At 42.4% G+C, this 15,288-nt stretch overlaps 2 long non-coding RNA genes across 2 annotated transcripts in view; one reads left to right on the top strand and one right to left on the bottom strand.

The window, feature by feature from the left end:
- Positions 1-15,288, bottom strand: part of LOC108177469 (uncharacterized) — a 251,378-nt gene that overhangs the window by 107,162 nt on the left and 128,928 nt on the right. The window lies entirely within an intron of this gene.
- Positions 102-15,288, top strand: part of LOC149126485 (uncharacterized) — a 32,764-nt gene continuing 17,577 nt past the window's right edge. Inside the window, exon 1 of the long non-coding RNA XR_016233776.1 lies at positions 102-252. This is a non-coding gene — a long non-coding RNA (uncharacterized LOC149126485). The remainder of the gene's footprint in view (positions 253-15,288) is intronic.

The raw sequence follows: 15,288 nt of genomic DNA, 5'->3' as shown, positions 1-15,288 counted from the left end.
CTTTTAGTTGTCATCAGTTATTTGTGTGTGAACATGTGTGTGTGGTGTCTGCAAGAAGGACTAAGCAGAAAATATTTCAACTGTCCGTGATAGCTCAAAGAGTTACTCAACTCCTAGAACAGTGGAGAAGAATCACGTGAGCAAAGCCTCACCTGGGAACATTCTACAATGCAGTGTCCATCTTCAGACCCTACTTAATCAGAAACCTGGAGGAGGCGGAAGAAAACAGAAATCTGTGCTTTGAAATTCAAGGTGAGTCTGCTTCATGCTGAACATAGAAACACTCTCCTAGACAAACTGAGGCCTAAGGCAGGGATTTCCCAGATAAAGTATGCTTAATGTCATCATAGCACACCCACTTCCCTAACACTTAGACTTTCTGTCCACAGCAAATATGCACAGACTAACCAAATGATGGCTTAAAATGAAATCAACTTTAATTAGTTTAACAAATGCTATAAAGTAGTCATTTTTCATTAGGTTTAACATATCTTACACATAATTAATGCTCAATACTTATTGAATCATTAACTGACTTCCAAATTTTCTGGAATATTGTATAGTTGAACATAAAAAGAAATATATAAATTCAATGTTTAAGTGGATGCCACTGGGAACTCTTCCTGTCTTGACCAGGCAGTTACCCCATTCCTACAGTTGCAGCCAGAGGTGAGCTAAAGAGTTACACCTGTTACATCCTCTAGAGACTTGCTCTGGACTGAATAGGCCTATGGTGAGGTTACAACCACCATCACACCTGTACTTGACCCTCTATCTCCAACAGGTGGCCAATGACTGGCACAGTGATACTAGACCTGGCCGTTTCATCTCAAAGTGGGACACCCTGCAGGGTGATTTAGCAACAATGATGCTTAGCCTCACAATCAGGTCAAGGGCCACATCCCTCTTTAGCTCTTTCTTCCCACTCTTCTTGCTTCACTCCCTTCTTTCGAGAGTTTCCTGAGAATGCCCTTCCATATATCACACATAACTAATTTCCTGTCTCAGGGACGCCCTTGAGATATCTGCTTTATGGATCGTCCTCTAGAAATTTTAAAATCGAGTCTTTTCCTCATTAGCCTACCAATTATAGAATGTTTCTACCCATCATCATTAGGAAAGAATGCAAATCAATTTAATAATATCCAAAACATATATAATAGGATATATCTGTATGTATTCAGCTGTCCTAAAACTCCAACAGATACTAATATTTCATGACTATCCAGAGATGCAAACAATATTAAATCTTTAAAAAAAAAAAAAAAAAACAGAAATGCATGCTCATTTGCTGAAGTTGGAACAATGGTTTTAAATCATTTGGAATCCTGGGAGCCCCTAAGAATTTAATAAAAGTTAGAAATCCTCCCCACAAAATAGTCTCAAAAACACATGTATACAATATTCTGCCCAATTTTCAGAAATAGTGTTAGCTTTCTGAGGTGAAGCCTAGATTTTAAGTGAAGAATTATTGGAAGGCTTGATAATTACCTGAATTTAGTGCAGCTAAACTAATGCTAACAATATTTTTAATTCCTCTGTGTTCTCTCTCTATATATATACATATATATGTATACACACATCCTATATTTTAAAGTTTGGAGGGTTTTTTTGTTTGTTTGTTTGTTTTTAAACACAGAGAGACAGGGACAGAGATCTCCCAACTGCTGGCTAGTTCATTCCCTAAATGCTTACAACAGCTAGTGCTTGGCCAGGTCAAAACTCCCACATGGAAGGCAGAGACCTAACTAATTGAGTCATTACCTGCAACCTCCTGGAGTGCTCATTAGCAGGAAGTTGGGATCCAAAGGAGCCCAGGCTAGAATGCAGGTACTATATGGAATGCAGGCTTTGTAAATGCCCTAGTCACACAAAACTCACCTATATCATCTGTATTAAACATGTAGGGCAAAATGCACTAAGATCATACCTGAATGCAGATGTCTTAGTTCTCCTGCCTGGTCCTATGGACCCACTGCTCCTCAGAGTCTACCTGTACAGACTGTTCCTGAAGCTGTGAGCCAGTCACTAGGAGATTCCAGCTCAGCCTAGCCCAATCCCAAATGAGAAAGGATCTTAAATAGTCTCAGACTTAACATTATTTGAAGTAATACCATATCTTCCCTGTCAAGCCTTACATGTAAAATATAACACCTTTTCTTTTTTTTTTAAATTTTTTTTGACACCTTTTCAAACCCTCACCTCTGTACCATGTTCTACTTCTCTATCTTCCCCCTATCTTCCAAACTTTCTTCTCTTCCATCTGAGCCCCCCTGCTAAAGCAAACAAATTCCCCTCTGTCATTTACCTCTTTATTGAAAATTCATTTCCTTCACTCCTTGGCCTTAATTAAACCTGGGCTTTCCCTCCCAATATAGATGCTGCAGCAGAAGCTGCAATTCAGCCTCTCGTGCTCAGGAGGAATGGTCTGAAGAATTTGATTACACAGAACAGCACAACCCTTCTCTTCCAGCGTATTCCTCCCCTCACAGACCTCTAAACTCACGGCCCAAACAGGCTGCATTTCCACCATTTGTTTTAGGATATTTTGTTATGCCCTTGCTGTACTCAGTAGAACAGTTTATTTTAAATTTTGCTGTAGATAATTCACATAGCAGTCAAGTTGAACGTGAATGTCTCAGGTTACTTTCCCCAGAAACAGATCCTGAGACAGAGTTTCAGTTGTGTATGATTACTTGGGGTACTATTCTCAGGAAATTCTTTGGTAAGGAAGAGAGTGAGACAGGCAGGGGGTGGAGCAAAACAAGAATGTGATCTTTGGCTGATTTTGGGGAGAGTGGACTTTGTCATTTAAATCTGACTGCAGAGTTATCCCACCTTGAGGCAAGAGACGGACACCATTCAAGTGGCTGAAGATGCATCAGTAAACCAAACAAGAATCTCTATTTTCGCAGGGCTCACATTCTCTTGGGGGAGATAAAATAATTCCAGAACATGTGGAGAGAACATTTTCCAAACTTGATGACAAAAACAGACAGTAGAGGCTGAAGAGTAGAGGACAGCAGGCTGGGTCTTGGATAGAGTGGTCAGGGAAGATCTCTGAGAAGCTATTTTTCTGTGTTTGAAGTGAGGAACTGAGTCATGCAGGCATCTAATGGGAAAGTGTTTCTGTGGAACAGCAGAGGCAAAGATTCTGATCCAGAGGCCTGTTGGATGTGGTCAAGAAAGAGTAAGATTTACAGTGGCAGGAATGGGGATACAGTTAAAAAACTACCGGGGCATCTGATTGTGTAAGGCCTACAGACCATAGTAAGAACTTGACCCTTTTTTCTGAAAACTGTGTTAGAAATCTTGCCATCCTAACATAGTGATGGGTTCAGGGCCAGTATTTGACCTTGGACCATTTACAGGCTCAGCGGCATTAGCACCAATGATGGGGATCCAATCAGGTTATGCCAGAATTCTCCTCTGAAGATTTTGAAATTAGAGCTCAGAGAAGAAATGTAGTTCTTAAGTGGCAAAGCTGAAAAACATGAGCTATCACACTTTTCAGGATAGAAGTCAAAAAGTGAGAAGATGAAAAATAAGTGAAAGACAAAGACAATGCCATTAATAGGGCATCCTCCATTCTGGTTGCTCAGGGGAGCTTCATCAACCCATGCCCTCCACCCAGTTTGGCCATATGTAACAATAATTTCCCCTTAGTCTGAATAAATTGCATTTAGGATCCTTCACCTGGAAGTCAGTATGCTACTACTCTTCTCCAAGCTTGATTCTTTTTAGTATTAGAGAATAAAAAGCCTGTGTGGGCATTTAGGGCAGTGGTTAAGACACAGCTTAGGATACCCACACCCTATATTGGAGTGCCTCATCTGAATTTTGGCTTTGGCTCCTGATCTCAGCTATTTGCTAATGCAGACCCTGAGAAGCAACAGTGATAGCTCAAATTCATGGGTCTCTACCAATCACATGGGAGACCCAGACTGAGTTCCAGACTCCTATCTTTGGCCAGGGCTATTGTTGACATTTGGGAAATGAACTAGCAGTTGGAAGATATTCTCTCTCTCTCTCTCTCTCTCTCTCTCTCCCCTCCTCCCTTCTATCTATGTATATCTGCCCTTCAAAGAACGCACTCAAAATCACAGTGTTGCTCACTACCACCTTCCCAGGAAGGTCATGTCTTAGGTGCACTGGGCTATTTTAGGTATGTGCATAGATTCCTTCTGCAGTTAGGGTGTGGATGATCCTTGTTCCTGATGGCTTGGAGTATAGTGGAGCAACCTGTGGTCAGAGATGGATATGTGTTTGGGGGGAAATGGGTAAGTGTTGGGTGGAGGGGTTTGATGTTATGAGTCCTGATTCTATCCTGTCTTACACAGACACACACACTCTCTCACTCGTCCATTTTAAAATTCTACCTTCTTCTGCTCTCTTCTCTCCTTCCTTATGGTCTCAGAAAGTGAGCTTTCTTTCCTATAATCAGTACTCCACCTACTCTTGACTCAGTCTTCTACCCTGTCTCCACTATTTTTCCCTGAGAAATATCATCTCAAACTTAACTCTTCATATATTCCATAGTTATACAGGTTCTTTTTCTTTGACCTACAATCATGCTCACATCTCTACCACCTAGAAAAGCCCATTTCCTAAATTTAGGCTCTGCATGCCTCTTCCCAACCCTTACTGGCTCCCCTCTATCTCCAAAATTAGAAACTTGACCTATTAACTTTTGCAAGTAGCACGCCCACCTTACACCCTGGACTATCCAGTGATTCAAATAGGATCATGCAACCCTTTACCCACAAATTTGTCAATATTTTATGGACTTAACTAAAGCTCAACAAATGTTTCTGACATCCTGAGTTTCATCAACAAATAGAGATACTAGTCATTCCCAAACCAAATGGTAATAATTTGGGCCAGTTTGAATTGCCCATGGCACCTTCATCCTCCATGAGGACACCATCAAAGCCTGACTCTGCCCAGCTTTTTTCCATCCAAGGCTGACAATGTTTTTGTTCTTTGCAAATTTCAACTATTTCTCTTTTTCTCCATAAAGTTTAATGAACAACATCAATTAAGAAATGCAGGCATTAGTTGGCATAGTAACAAAATCCATAAGAACATAGAGGATGATTTTGAGATCAATATGAACTATTAAGAGAGTGTAAAAGGGGTCCAGTATCTAGTGTGTTTGGACTTAGCCAAACACAGCTTCCCATGAAAACCCCAAAGACACTTGAAAAGTTTCCATAAAAAGTATTGAAAAGGCTCTGCAGACTTCAAAGGCCATTTAAAATGTTTTGATGAGTTACGTGTAAATGAACATGCAGATTAAATTTCCATCTAAGTCCACATGCTCTTAAAACATTGAGGGGAAAGGGCTTTGCCAAACATGCTCTGGGTTTTTCTGAACTCAAAGCCATTTACAATATTTCAACAAACCCAAATGTGGCAGGACTCACCCATCCCTGCACCCGTCTCCTCACTAATTCAAAGCATAGTTACTAACCAGCAAGTGTCAGTAAAAAAGAAAAATGGTTGCAGAGGATTAAAATAAATGGAGACTGATTTTCTGCTCATTTAAAGGAGGGGAGACTGTCTTAGAGCTATAAAAATTAGTTTGTTTCTCTAGCTTTTATTTGAAACATTAATGATTAGTTTAATCAAATACATTATTTATTGATATTATTTATTTGAGAGGCAGAGAAACAGAGAGAAAGATGGAGACAGCTTCCATCTGCTGGTTCACTCCCCAACTGTCTACAAGATTTTGAATTGAGCCAAGGCCAGAGCCAGTTGCCAGGAACCCAATCTGGGTATCCTAATTACGTGAGCCATCACCTACTATCTCCCATAATGTGTGTTAGCAGGAAGCTGAAATCCAGCACAGAGCTGGGGCTCAAACCCAGGCACTTGGATATGGGATACAGGTGTCTCAGCTGGCAGCTTAACTGCTAGGCCCCAGATGTTCACCACAACAAATATATTTTGAGCAACTACTACATGCCAAGCACCATAAAGAAATCAAAGGGTTATCTGAATCTTCTCTTGACTTTCTCAGGATATAGGGCAAAGCAAAGATTTCTTTTGCAAGTCTAGATAAAGCACTGCTCCCTGAAAGATGGTGTCTAAGTTCAAAGAAGCCATGGGAAAAAATAGTGACAAGTATAGACAATGCTCACATATATACATTGTCCAGTTAACAGAGCATGAGACAGGAACCTTGTGGTTTATGTAATCCTGAGGTAGTTTAAGGGCCAGAGAAAACATCCTCAACTAAGAGCCCTGCTCAGCACACCTGATCCCACATGTCCCAGATCCTACCACCCTAGCATCCCAGGAAGTGGAGCAGATCTATGGCATGGAATTCCAGATCACTAAACATTTAAACACTGTTGGATGCCCCAAATGTAGCACTATCTAGCTCAGAAATCCAATTTGTTAGGGCAGGCATTGTGGCACACTGTGTTAAGCTTCCACTTGGGATACCCACATCCCATTTTGGAGTAATGCTTTGAGACCTTAGAACCCTACTTCCAATATAGCTTTCTGCTAATGCATCATGAGAGGCAGTGGATGGGCTCAAGTACTTGGGACCCTGCCACCCACATGGGAGACCCAGATGGAGTTCCAGGCTCCTGGATTCAACCTAACCCAGCCTTGATTTGCAGACTAGTGTATGGAAGCGTGCTCTCTCGCACACGCATGTGCTCTTACTTTCTGTGTGTGTGTGTATGTGTGTGTCTATCTATCTCTGTCACCTTGCCTTTCAAGTAGATGAAAAAAATCAATAAACTCTTTTGAAAGAAAGAAATCTAATTTGTCAGCAAATAGCTTAGTGACAAAGCAAGAGGAATTTAATTTGGGGTTTTCCAAATTAAAAATAAAAAGTTACCAGCTCCTTTCATTGACCAGGCTGGTCAAAATTCTTTGTTGTCCCAGGCCTCAATCTATGACAGTATGAGATTCTACCTGATCCAAATATGGCTGCCACTAATTAACACTTTTGAAAGTTCTTAAGCCTGTGCATATTTTCCTAATGAGATACAAAATGTGATCATCTAATTGTCCCCCAAGGCAGATTCAAAAAGAGAGGCCAATTGAGTGGCCATGTTTAAAATCTTCAAAGGAGGGCCGGCGCCACAGCTCACTAGGCTAATCCTCCGCCTAGCAGCGCCGGCACACCGGGTTCTAGTCCCGGTCGGGGCGCCGGATTCTGTCCTGGTTGCCCCTCTTCCAGGCCAGCCCTCTGCTGTGGCCAAGGAGTGCAGTGGAGGATGGCCCAGGTGCTTGGGCCCTGCACCCCATGGGAGACCAGGAAAAGCACCTGGCTCCTGGCTCCTGCCATCGGATCAGTGTGGTGCGCCAGCCGCAGCGCGCCGGCCACGGTGGCCATTGGAGGGTGAACCAACGGCAAAGGAAGACCTTTCTCTCTGTCTCTCTCTCTCACTGTCCACTCTGCCTGTCAAAAAAAAAAAAAATCTTCAAAGGAAAGAGACAGAACATGACCAGTGCTGGCTAAGCCAGCATCCCTTATGGGTATCTGTTTGTGTCCAGCTGCTCCTCTTCTGATCCAACTCTCTGGTATGGCCTGGGAAAGCACAAGAGAATGACCCAAGTGTGTGGGCCCCTGCACCTGTATGGGAGACCCAGAAACTCCTGGCTCCTGGCTTTAGATAGGCACAGTTCTGCCTGTTGCAACCATTTGGGAAGTAAACCAGCAGATAGAAGACCTCTCTGTCTCTCCTTCTGTCTGTAACTCTGACTCTCAAAAAATTAATAAATAAATCTTTAAAAAAAAAAGGAAGAGAAGATTATAAGATACGGAGTCTTGATTTTAGGCATTCTGAGCACTGAGACCTGACATTCTACTTCTTTCCCATGTTTTTCTACAATGCCTGATTCTGAATCCACTGTCTGTTAACTAACAAAAGCTCCCGGATACTTAAATCAAGGTTACAGGATGGAGGAGTAAGGACTGTGGGGGATATAGGGGTTTGAAGGATAGAGTCCCAAGGGGAAGACACCACTGCCAACCATTTCAGCTGCCACCGCTGCTTTGTGCTGCCAATCACTACTATCAAGGTGAGCATGAACATATTCCCCACTTGACTGACAATACACAATGCACTCCAAGCCTTTACATATTCCCTGGACAGATGGAAAGCAAGAGAGTGAGTGAAGGGGAAGGGGCTGAGCTCCAGAAGAAAGAGTTCTCCGGTGTGTGGGTCATTTCTACCCATTCTTTCTTTAGCTACTGTCACACAGCAATTGAGTTACATTAGATATTGTGGGAATGAATTGTTATGCATGCTACAGCCTCACTTAGAGAAACTCTGTCCCCTATATCAAGGCTTACAAAACTAACCAAGAAAAATGTACCCCAAAATCACTTCTGGACCGTGGAGGTTTTTGTAGTTCCATTTTTAGTGATGTTGTATCTTTGACACATATTCCGAGGTCATGCACTGAATTCTCAATTTGTGACCTGTTTCTAAGCTTCATAGTACAAAAGAGCACCAATCAGATTTTCCCAGGAATAAATCAGGCACATTCCGGGAGTAAATCAGGCACCTCTGGAAGCAACACTGACTTTTTTAGGCCACCAGAACAACTATAACTGAATTACTGCTTCCGCGGAATAAGTAGACTCTTGTCTTGATTGGAGAGAGCCAATTCAGGTTCTTAAAGGACCAGATCTAGTATTTTTAGAAGACTCTGGAAGACTAGGATTCATTAGCAGTCTGGTGACAAATCAGCAGTCTATACCTGGGTCCATGTGGGTTCCAGGCAGGACAATGTAGTGGCCAGAGAGTGTGATAAAGATCCGAAGCTTGGGGTTAGGGGCTTCACTGATAGATGTAACTTCAAAAATTGCATAAAAATGGAGTTAAAAGGGAAGTTTATTTGGGTACTTTCAAATCCTTGTATATGAGGATTCTTCAAAAAGTCCATGAAAATGCGTATCATAAAAGAACTGCATGCATGTCAATAATTTTTGGCACCAACATAAACTTATCTTTTCACTCCATTTTTCACAACCTTTAAAAAAATACCTTCATAACTCTGAAAGATGATCCTGTCTCTTTCTTCAGCCCATTTACTTTTCTGTTAAACTCGGGATTCTGGGTGGGACAAAAAGAAATGACCAAGCAGGCTGCCGTCTAAGAGCTCTAGCCCTCATGGCGTAAGGCAACGGCTTGCTATTGTAAGAGAAAAGACTGTGGTTTGCAGGGTTAGGCACTCTCTTTTCCTACCTTGTCTTCACCTTCAACACTGGAATGTTGTCTGGTTAATTTTCTGGCTGAATAAAGATGTTTCAATACTATAGACAGGCATTCAGCTAATATTAAATAAATTAAGAAATATGATTTTTGTAAGTGTATGTCTATAAAATTTCTAGAGAAAATATTTTGTTTCATTAGTACTTTAAGCCAGTGAACATCTTCAAACATCTTAACAATAAGTAAGAATACAAGAAGCAATAGGATGAACTAAATGGTACAATTAAATTTTGGATAAGAGTTACATGTAATAAGTGCTTAATATATTCCAGAGATTACTTTAGGCACTATGTATTCTAGAGTTTTTATTTGTTCCTCACATGTAAATACTTATTCTAGAATAATAAAATTTGACTGTATCTGGACAATATGTAGTCTGATTTCCTCAGTTTTGTTGCTTTCATATTATGTAATACTTGTTTTACTTGAAGAATCAAAAAATTTAATGAGACATTCATAATTCCACAACTTAATCACACTCCAGCAAAATTATAAGTAAGATATTAAAGCACACCTCTCCCAACCCAGCACCCAGAAACTGCTTGGAACCTTCCCTTTATGATTTTCTCCTGTGTTTATCAAGATGGCTCTACACTGAAAGAGATGAAGATGGAGGGAGGTGGAAGAGGGCATGTTTTGGGTCATATTCTATCTTTTTTTTAAAGATTTTATTTATTTATCTGACAGAGTTACAGACAGTGAGAGAGACAGAAAGAAAGGTCTTCCCTCTATTGGTTCACTCCTCAGATGGCCGCAACGGCCAGAGATGTGCCAATCTGAAGCCAGGAGCCAGGTGCTTCCTCCTGGTCTCCCATGGGGGTGCAGGGGCCCAAGCACCCGGGCCATCCTACACTGCTTTCCCAGGCCACAACAGAGAGCTGGACTGGGAGAGGAGCAGCCAGGACTAGAACCCAGCACCCACATGGGATGCCAGCAATGCAGGTGGAGGATCAACCTAGTGCACCACGGTGCTGGCCCCATATTCTATCTTTTGATTCAGAAAGTGCACTTTTAATTTACAATAAATATAGTAACTCTTCATTCTCTTTAATATTGAGACTTCATAGTACTTCATTGAACCATGAATCATCATATAGCCAATTATTTCTCTATTCATGGACAGGTTCAATTCTTTTCTTTCTTTTCCCATCATAACCCAAACTAAACAGAACATTCTTACATATGTGTAAGACTGTTTATATACACATATGTATGTTTATGTATGTAAAATAACATATTATATATGAATAATTTAATATACATACATATGTGCATATTTATATAATGCCATATATACACATATACTTACTGTTTTTGCTGGAGCTCCAGGGGAGGCATGTAAGGCAGGAGGCTAGATCAAAGAGTTCTCATTTTGCACACAAAGGAAATACGCTCTGCTATTACATATGCTCTAGCATAGATCTGTAGAGATTAGTTTATCATATGTCAGTGGGGCTCAATGCCCCCAGAAATAGGGAAAGAAAAGTGAACAGATAAAATGTCAAGTGAAGAATAAGAAACCAAAGTTCCATGTTTCACTGAGAGTCAGGGACATGCATAGGGTGAAATGTGTCACCATCAAAGTTTTTTACAAAAGAGGGAAGCCAATGGGATGAGACTACCCAGGATGGGGGAAGGTCATAGAAACTCAACCACAAAAGCAGGGAGCCTGGAGTCAGCATTGTGGTATAGTGGGTTAAGTTGCCACCTGCGACACCAGCATCCCAAATGAGTGCCATTTGGAGACACTGATCTAACTCCCTGCTAATGTACCTGGGAGAGCAGTGGAAGATGGTCCAAGTGCTTGGGCCCCTGAACAACATGTGGGAGACCTGGAGGAAGGTCCTGGTCCATGGCTTTGGACTTGCCCATCTCTGGCCATTGTGGCCATTTGGGGAGTGAACCAGCAGATGGAAGATCTCTCTTTCTTTCTATCTCTCTCTCTATCTGTAACTTGGCCTTTCAAATAAAAATTAAAAAATAAATCTATTTTAAAAAGAGAGACAGCCCAGGCCTAGTGTATGATTGCAGCTCTTGAAGACAAAATGTGGAGGGACTAAAATTCAGACTAGGAAGAGGAGGATCAAGAGACCACCAGAAGGGGTCAAGGAAAAAGAGGCTGAGTCCTATGGCAGCTGGAGTAAGCTGCAGACAGGAGCACACTCTGAGATGTTGCAAGTTACTCTAGTCTGTACTCTCTCCTTTGTCCCCCACCTTTGATGCAAGCTGCTGTACTCCAAACACTGGTAGAGGCAGTACCTAGGAGAATAAAGCAACAGAGTGATTGACTCAAGTTCCACAAATGGCAAAGGCAGCAGAGCCCAAGGTCAAGTGGGCAATGGAAATAAGAAGAGAGGCAAGCTGGTGCCTGGACCAGCTCTAGGGAGGAGAGCCACTGCATGGCCTATCTAGTTGTGCCAGAGAAAGGTGGCCTGGAAGGCAGAGGGGAGTTTAGGTGCTCTGGTTGTACTTAAATAGGGGTTATCCTTGAGCAGACACCCGGGTCACAAAAGGACATCCCTTAAACATTTTTCATTTCAACAACATTCCCAGAAACACATTCACTTCAAACCCACATTCAAGAAGACTTTTAGTCACTCTTTCCTTGCCACACAGATCTTAAACTTTAATTACCAAATGTCTGCTCTGACTTCAACAATTTGTTTCTAGTATTTTCCACTTCTGCCAGTGCCTCAGCCATGCTCAGCCCTGGTCTGCCATGCAGCCCGCTTCCCACAGGCCCCAAGCCACAGGTCTATGGTGGCTGCTGCTGCCTGTAAGCATCTGGCCAAATGCTCCTACCAGCAGCACAGACCTATTTGGCACAGAGACAGAGAAGACAGGGACTTCTTTTTTTGTCTGTGACTGGATACCTTTTTTTCCTATCTCCTCTCCTCTTTTTCTCTCTCCTCTTCTCTCCTCTCTCCTCTTCCCCTGTCCTCCCCCTCCCTTCTCCTTCTCCTCCTCCTCTCTCTCTCTCTTCCCCCCTTCTCTCATCCCTAGCATACTTTAAGTCACAACACAAATACATGTCTCCCTAGATCCTCCAACAGTTTGCTAGGCATATGTTACTCAGGGAAATACTGCCCACCAGATTTGGAAGTAGTGAAAAGACAAAGAAAGAAACAAATAAATTCTTTAGGGAAGATCATGTCTGCAACTGAGATTCTTGCAATTAATCCTTCCATATGTCCTTGCCCCATAAATGTTGCAATAACTAATTATACCACTCCTGTTCAACCAAAGAACCCTGGCAAGTATTCAATATACACACAAACACACATATACACACACAAAAAGTTTGACTTTCTCATACAATGATTGTCTTTAGTGGAGTAAGCGTTTAGGCAAAACAGCTCTTTCTCTTGCTTGCTCTTTAGACATTAAGAGTTCAATTTTAGGGTACAATACTACATATGCCTTTTTTAAAAAAAATTACTGCACACTGTACAACAGGATATCTGGGCTGCTCACTGTAATCAGTGATTACTAAGCAATGACTTGCTGCCAGGAAAATGCAAGTATTTGTTGGTGTGGTCATTTAGCCTATTGGTTAAGGTTCCCCATCCCACATTGGAATTCCTAGATTTCATCCCTGGCTTTGGATCCCAGTTCCAGCTTCCTACTAATATGGACCCTGAGAGGTAATGGCAATGGTTCTAGTAATTGGGTTCCTCCCATTCCACAAGACCTGAATTGAGCTGGCTCCCAGCTTCTCTCCCTGTCAATTTATTTTTTATGTATCTGCAAAGTGAGAGGGCTTTGAGGTATCAGTACAGCAAACCAGAAAGTCAACAGATTCTCTTCTTTTGGGCATCAGTCTCTATCAAATGGGAAGGATCACACCCACCTCTGAGGGTGCAATCAGCAATGAGCACAACATGAGGAGTAAAACCCTTCTTGTGAGGGGTGCTGGGGACTGTTATTCATTGCTTGAGTCTGTGAAGGATTCGACATTTGTACCTTCCGACAGCCAACCACATCCTCAGTGTTTCCTCTTGCCAGCATCCCCTGTATTATAACTATTTGATAAATGTTTATGAAATTACAGACAGGCACTGTGGTTTCAAATAAGAAATAAAGAGACAAATCTGACACTTAACTGAGTATGCTCTACGCATGAGCATAGTGCTAGCTTTAGATTTATGGTGTCCTCTTCAGGGCCCCTTAGAAACAGATTTTGAGATTCAGAATTGTGTATGGAAGGTCTGTTGCAGAGTGTTCCCCGGAAACACATCTGCGAGAAAGTAAGCAGGCAAGGGGCAGGCAAAGGGTGGTGCTCACCTGCAATAACATAGTAACTGAGGCCTTAGCTTATTACACAGGAAGCTTTGCAGCTGCAACACCTTCCAGTTATCCCAAACTGAGGGTTGGGGCAGGATTTTGCATTTCCACATAAGCCAGACAATACCTCGAGGAGAGAATATAACCTTGAATTAGGTAGTTCCATGCTGTCAAGGGTAAATCTGGTAAGGGCACAGATGTCAGCCCTCAGCAGACATCATCTACAGGGATGAAATATCCTGGGCATAGGGAAAGGCTAGATGAGTTTTCTCCCTCTGGAAACAGCTTCTCTGGCTGATTTTGTTCCCAGGGACCTTTCAGAAGGGGTAGGGAAATGAACCAAACCACTGATGGAGCAGCCGACCTCAAAGCTATATAGCTGAGCATCCTCCTCCTCCTCCACATCCCATTCTAGATTCCCCTTGTTCTCAGCTAGTAATGTTGCTGACTTAGCCAACTCCCCTAGTACAGTGACCCAAACAGTTATCCCTGGTCACCATGCGTTGATGGGCCACAGTTAGCAGACAGGTCTGCTCACTGTTGCGGCTGTAATGTTCCCTGTGCCACTGCATAGCAGCGGCCCTGTCTCTTGCTAATGATGAAGGCAATTACTCCTGTCAGTATGGAGATTCCTTTCCTGTTGGTCTCTTGGCAGAGGCCTGACGTGACCATATGGAAGCCACATTTTCAAGTCTGTGGTGCTCCTATTTTTCCCTGGTGGAAGTATTCTCCTTGGGGACCCAGGAACTCTGGACCTAGAGACTAAAGCTGATGGTGTAACCCACATTTTAGAGGCTTTATCATCAGAAGATATTATCTCTCAGCTGCACCTCATTTATGTAACTAATAGGCCATCACACCACTCTATCAAGCATGCCACTTCTATGTGCCGCAAGACAAGTGGAGCAATAATCATGAGTACAGTGCTGCACATTCTTTGCTATAGAGCAGGTGTATTGGTCCAAGGTAATGCTGTGCTGTACCCTGTGTTGATCAATCAAACCTTCTGTTAAGTCTTCAGACAGTGGCTTCAGATAGTGGCTCTGTGGACAGGAAAGGCAAATTCATATCTTAAATGTGTATAGATAACTGTAGAGATGGATAGCTTCCTTTTCTGAAGTGAAAGAAGTCCAAAGTAAGGGTAGACATTATGACTTAATGGGGTAAGTTGCCACCTGCAATTCTGGAATCCCACATGGGCACTGGTTCAAGTCCTGGCTGCTCCACTTCCAATCTACCTCCTACTAATGTGCCTGGGAAAGCAGCTGAAAATGGTGACCCACATGGGAGATCCAGATGAACCACATAGCTCCTGGCTCCAGCCTGGCCCAGCCCTAGCCATTGCAGCCATTTGGGGAGTGAACCAGCAGACCAAATAAAATCTTAAAAAAGAAGTCCAAAGCAACCAACCATTCACCAAGAGGCTAGTTGTTCTCCTCCAGGAATAGTATTCTGTTGGCTCTCAGTCCTAGTCTTTGTTGCTGGCATGTTTGGCATTCAGTAGCATTAGTAACTAGATCAGGCTTGATAAGTAGGAGAGGGAGTCTTGTAATAGTACCTATCCCTGCCACCATGGCTTCTCTATTCACATTCTCACCATGCCATTACTGTGCTAGATAGTGATCAACGTCAACTGACTGAGCCATTCTGTTTACCGGATTGTGTGATGTCTCTCCCATGGTTGGTGCACCAAATAGGCATTAATACAGAGACCTTGCAGTTTGTAAGCATTCCCACAATTCCACCCATGGTTCTC

Source organism: Oryctolagus cuniculus, chromosome 5 (genome assembly GCF_051225735.1).
Source record: "Oryctolagus cuniculus isolate XC-2025 breed Fujian yellow rabbit chromosome 5, ASM5122573v1, whole genome shotgun sequence".
Classification (NCBI taxonomy): Eukaryota; Metazoa; Chordata; class Mammalia; order Lagomorpha; family Leporidae; genus Oryctolagus; species Oryctolagus cuniculus.
This window is presented reverse-complemented; position numbering and strand designations above follow the sequence as displayed.